Genomic DNA, 6,150 nt, shown 5'->3' on the forward strand with positions numbered 1-6,150 from the left:
TTTTGTGTGATATTACAATTACTACTCCAGGTCTCTTCCAGTTTCTGTATGCATGGTATATCTTTTAACACCCTTTTAGACAACATCTGGTTGGATCATTTTTAAAAATCTATGCTGCCAGTCTCTGCCTGTTGGCTGGAGTATTTAATCCATTTAAAGTAATTACCGATAAGAAAGAAGTTATGTCTGCCATTTTGAATGTTTTCTATATGTCTTAAGTATTTCCCCCTCTGTTCCTTCAGCACTTAACTCTTGCCCTCTTTTATATTAGATATTTTCTAGTGTACCATTATAACTCCCTTGTCATATGTGTGTGTGTGTGTGTGTGTATACATATACATTTGTTATATATATTGGTCATTTTTTAGTTGTCTTGGAGATTATAATTAACATCTTAATTTAATAATCTAGTTCAGATTATTACCAACTTAAAATATCAACAATTACAAAATAATTGCTCTTGTAGCTCTAGTCCCTTCCCTTTGTTTTTCGACAAAATTGGAAACTTCAGCAATTATTTCTTCAACTAGTCTGTCTCTTTCCTCATCTCTAGGACTCCCATTACCTTTATGTTGGTACACTTAATGATACCCTACAGGTCTCTGGTACTGTTCATTTTACTTCACTCTTATTTCTTTCTGTTCCTTGGACTGAATAATCTCAACTGATCTATTTTCAAGTTTGCTGAGTTTTCTTCTGCTCGCTCAAATCTCTCTTGAGCCCACCTAGTGAAGTTTTCAATTATTGCACTTTTCAACTCCAGTATTTCTATTTTTTTAAATCATTTCTGTCTTTATTGATATTCTCTACTGAGACATTGCTTTTGTACTTTTCTTGATTTTTTAAAATATGGCTTTCTTTAGCTCTTTTAACATATATTAATTAAGTGGTTTTAAGTCTTTGTCTAGTAAGTCTACATCTGTGTTTCCTCAAGGATAGTTTCTATAGATTGCTATTGTCCTGTGTAAGAGCCAAACTTTATTTTTTTACGTTTCATTTTTATAGAAAATTGGACATTTTAAATAATATCAGGTGGCAACTTTGGAAATTGAATTCTCTCCCTTCTGCAGGAGTTGTCATTGATGTTGTTTGTTTAGTAACTTTTTTGAACTAATATGTAAAGTCTGTATTCTTTGCCATGTATGACCATTGAAGTCTCTGCTCAGTTAGCTTAGTGGACAGTGGATGATTAAATAAATTTATTTAAATACCCGAATCCAGTAAGTCTCAGCCATTGCCAAGAGGCTGTGTCTGTGTATGTTGGGGGGATTGTGGGGTGTACCTTCAACATCTGGGAAGGCAATTAAAAATGCTGCCTTAGCTTTCACCATGTTTTTGCAGTGCTTCAAAGTCATCCAGATGTGAGAACTTAGGACCTTCTGAGGTGTTTCCTGAGCATGCGCACAGACTTGAGCCTACATATAGGCTTATGCATGTGCATTCCTTCTAGATTCCCATGAATAGCTTAGCAGTTTTCAAAGATATAGATATGTAATAGATATGTAATTCCCCAGCTTTTTTTTTTTTTTTTTTTGGTCAGCTTTATTGTTTACCCCAATCGTTATCACTGACTCAGGCAGCTGCAGTGTTAACCACTGCTGATGATTATTTTCAGCAAATGCCCCCCGGAAAAAGGCTATTCACACTGAACAAGGTCTGAGTCAGGTCAAAGAAAGATAAGTGCTGTGAATGGGGGTTTCCAGGGAATTGCCAGACAGGTCAAATAACAACAGTTCTTTGAGAATGGTGTTTCTGGGGAGATCCAAACCTATTCTCCCCCAACCCCTGGCTGCTAGGCTACTGGTTCTATGATTTGGGACTGTTGGTCTTCAAGGCTAATGAGGAGCTGGGGAGAGTGATGAGAGTAGGTCAAATTAAAGCAAACACCACAACAGTAATCATTCTTACTAAATGCAGCCTTTAAAATAATATAATAATAATAATAATAATAAATGCTCTTTGGATTGTTGCGAGCCTTTGGTTAATTACTAGCATTCTGAAAAATTTTACTTTAACAAGTTTTCTGAGTGTTCTCATTGCTTTTATGGAGGAATATGTTTTCAGAGGACCTTACTCCACCATTACCACTGACTTTGCCTCATTCAGTACTTTGAAGCTATCATTCCACTGTCTGCTTACATTCTTTTTATTGCAAAGATAGCTGTCAGCTTGTTATTCCTATGAAAGTAATATATTTTTTTCCACTGGTTTTTAGCAGTTTGACAATGCTGTACCTAGGTGTGACTTTTTATTTATTCTGCTTGGGATTTACAGGGCTTTAGTCCCATTCTCTCTTCACCATATCCTGTTTCTTTTTCTCATCCTTTTGTCTTGCCATACTTTCATGTAACTATTTTCTTCTAACCTACAGCACTTGGTATTACTAGACGGTCTCCCATCCAACTACTAACCAGGCCTGACCCTGCTTAGCTTCCGAGATCAGACGGGATCGGGCACGTTCAGGATGGCATGGCCGTAGACAGGTTTTTTTTAAAGGAATGTAAACATCTGTTTTATGAGCACACAATGTATAAATTTTCAAATTATAGCATTCAATGATTCAATTATTTCTTCTTTGATAGGAATCCCTTTGTATTGCGAACAGCTCTTGTTTTAGGACAAAATCACATAATATAAAACAAATCATTTCAAGACTTATTTTGATCATTTTGCAATGTATAAATATTGAATCATATGTTTTACACTTGGAACTTATATGCCAATTATACCTCAATTTAAAATTTTTTAAATGAATTATTTTAAAGTACACAATTCAGTGGTATTTAGTATATTCACAATGTCATAAAACCACATCTATCTAGTTCCAACATCCCAAAAGAAAATCTCATACTCATTAACCAGTCACTCCCCTTCCTAGCTGTGGCAAACACCTGTTTCTATGCATGTACCTATTCTGGACATTTCATATACATGGAATCATACAATGTGTGAAATTTTGCATCTGACTCGCGTAGCATTATATTTTCAAGGTTCATTCACATGGTGGCATGTATCAGTACTTCATTTTTATGGCTGAGTAATAATTCATTGTATGTGTACACCACATTTGTTTATCCAGTCATACGTCGATGAACACTTAGGTTGCTTATACCATTTGACTATTGTGATAGTGCTTCTATGAACATTGTGTACAAATTTTTATGTGAATGAATTATTTTCTTTTCACTTAGGTAGATACTTAGGAGTGGAATTGCTGGGTCATATGGCAATTCTATGTTTAACATTTTTAGGAACCACCAAACTTTTCCACAGTGGCTGAACCATTTTACAGTCCTATCAACAATGTATGAGAGTTCATGTTGAACAACTTCACACTCATTTCCCTTTTCACTATAGCTATCCTTGTGGATGTGAAGTGGTACCTCATTGTGGTTTTGATTTGCATTTTCCTAAAGACTATATTCTTGCTGCTTTCAAGATTCTGTCTTCAGCTTTTGAGCATTTGTTATATTGTGTTGTTGGATTCCTTGAGCTTCTTGGATGTATAGATTAAAGCGTTTTAGCAAATCTCAGTTTTCAGCCATCATTTCTTCAAGTATTCTTTGTGCCCCTTTCTTTCTCTGCTCTACTTCTGGCACTCCCTTTTTGCAAATGTTGGTATGCTTCACTGTTCTCCACAGGTCTCTTAAGCTTTATTTTTCTTCCATCCTTTTTTCTTTCTGCTTCTCTAATTAGACCTAGTTGACGTAGCTTTAAGTTACTGGCTCTGTTGTCTACTCACATCTGCTATTGGAACCCTCTAATGCTTTTTTAAAATTTCGGTTATCATACCATTCAGCTCCAAATTTGTATGGTTCTTTTTAATAGTTTCTTTACTGACATTCTCTATTTCTTAAAACATTGTTCTGGATTACTTTATCTCTACGAGCATATATGAGACAGATGATTTAAAGTCCAATGTTTGTGCTTCTTCAGGTATGGTTTTTTTTTTATCTCCATGACTGGGCCATATTTTGTTTGCAAGCTTCTTGGTTTTTGGTTGAAAATGAAACATTTTGAATATTATAATGTAGTAACTCTAGAATCAGAGTTTTCATGCTTCAGGTTTTTTGTTGCTTGCTGTGAGCCGTAGCTGTTTGTTTAGTGACCTTTTTCGTATGTGAAGTCTCAATTCTTTGGCTTTACATACTCTCTGAAGTCTCTTCTTTTTGCTTATGTTTTCAGCTAGTTTATCAATAGATTTCCTTGAATGCTAGTGGCTAAAAATATAACCAAAACAAGAATCATAAAAAAAGAAAAAGATCTCCCCAGTCTTTGCATATTGGCTGTCTTGGAGCACAGTTCAGTGCTTAGCTCTAGGTCATTTTAAATCTGCCTCAGCCTTCACAGGTCTCTTCTAAGCATGCATCCTGGCCTGAAATGGAGTGGCTTTATCAATTCCCCAGAAGACCCTGTTTTTAAAGGCCTAATTTCCCTTAAGATATCCTCTCCCATTTTTTTCCTCTCCAGCTTTAGACACTCCTTTGTTTACCTCAACTGTAATCTTTTGCCCCTGGTTGCAGCAGGTTGTTTTTTGCCTTACAATATTGTCAAGAAAAGCCTGCCACTTTTCCAGCCTGGGTTCTGAGATGAAACAAAGGCAAATGCCTTGCTTTTCCTTCAAGTTGCCCCAGATGGGTTAGAACCAACCATTTTTTGAAATTAAGATCTCTGCTTCTTTGGGACCAAGGACAAAAGTCCCACTCTAAAAAGATGGGCTGTTTTCTATCTTTAAGACCACCACAGAGCTGGAAAAGGGAATGCAGCAAGAACAAATAAAACACCAAAAAGGCTTAGTTTTTAGGTTGCCTTTCCTGGATTCAGCATCTGACTGTTTTCTAGAATTCTAACAAAGTTGTTCCTGAATGTTTTTACCTCTGAGGAGGAATGGGTCCTTGAAGCTACCTAGTTTTTGCCAATGGTTATTGTTTGAGTGCTTTAACATTGTATATGAAAATTTATAGAGCTAATTTAAGGCTCTGGATGTTAAAATTCTCCAGATTTTTGCTTCTGTCAGGCAGTTAAACTAGTTGTAATAGCATTCTCAGATAACTTTAAAATAGGAAATGAGATGACTTAAAGTTGAACTTCAGGCCCTGATGAGTGCCTCTCTAATTCTCATTAATCTTACACCAAGGTGTAGCCCTTTGAAGAACTGAAAGCCTGGGGTGTTTACCAAGGCCCCTCTTTCTTGGTGGTACCTATGTAGTTTGAGAAATTTTAATGCTTAACTCTGTAAATATATCTATTGCCAAATAATGGGGGAAAAAAGTTAATGTAGAAACCAAAACCAAATTTATTAATCATGGATTTACTGGGGGAAGTTTATATTATCCATAGCCTATGATGACATCTGGTTTTGCAGAAAAATTGTATCATTTTTATAGATACTTTGTGCAAGATAAATTTATTCCTCAAAGTAGCACATTTTCTTATTCTCCAAAAGGGTTTGGTTTTACTTAGCTATCAGTCAAACTTCTCTAAATTTATTCACTTAACTTGACATGGGCACATTTATTCTTTGCACATACAATAGTCTCCCCTTATCTTCAAGGGAAATACTTCACAACCCCCAATGGATGCCTTAAACTGTGCATTGTACTGAACCTAATCTTCAACTCAGCCAGAGATATGGCAGTACCTTCTTCATCAGCAGTTGCAGCCTCTCCAGTAATTTTTATATATTTCAGTCCAAACCTATTTCTGAATGTACATGTAACCATCCCTTATTTGTAGCAAATGGCTTGATGTCATTCATTTCAGAGGTTTCCTTAAAGTGTTCATATAGGCTCAATGCTTTCTGGCACAACTTACTTGCTATTCATGTCTTCCACCCACAAAGTTAATGCTTTTTCCATCTTAAATAAGCACTTCTCATGCACTCTAGCTGTAACTTTTGCACTATGAGATACGACAGCAAAACTAGCACAAATTTCTTTTCCCTTTTTCACAATTTTATGGATAGAAAATTTTTCTTACTGTAGATCTTAGCAACTTCAACATAACGATTATTTTTCTTTCCTTATGTCGAGAACTTTTATCCTTTCACTTAATGGATTCACTTTATGACTTCTCTTTGGCATATCCAAATAGCCAGCATCACTACTCTTGCACTTTGAAGCCATTAAGTAAAATACGGTTACTTGAACA

The 6,150-nt window shown here is 35.7% G+C and overlaps 1 pseudogene; it reads right to left on the bottom strand.

Moving 5' to 3' along the window:
- Nucleotides 1–2,362: 2,362 nt before the first annotated feature.
- LOC112474271 lies at nt 2,363–2,481 on the bottom strand (annotated as a pseudogene).
- Between the last annotated feature and the right edge of the window lie 3,669 nt (nt 2,482–6,150).

This window comes from Pteropus alecto, unplaced genomic scaffold (assembly GCF_000325575.1).
Source record: "Pteropus alecto unplaced genomic scaffold, ASM32557v1 scaffold88, whole genome shotgun sequence".
Taxonomy (NCBI): domain Eukaryota; kingdom Metazoa; phylum Chordata; class Mammalia; order Chiroptera; family Pteropodidae; genus Pteropus; species Pteropus alecto.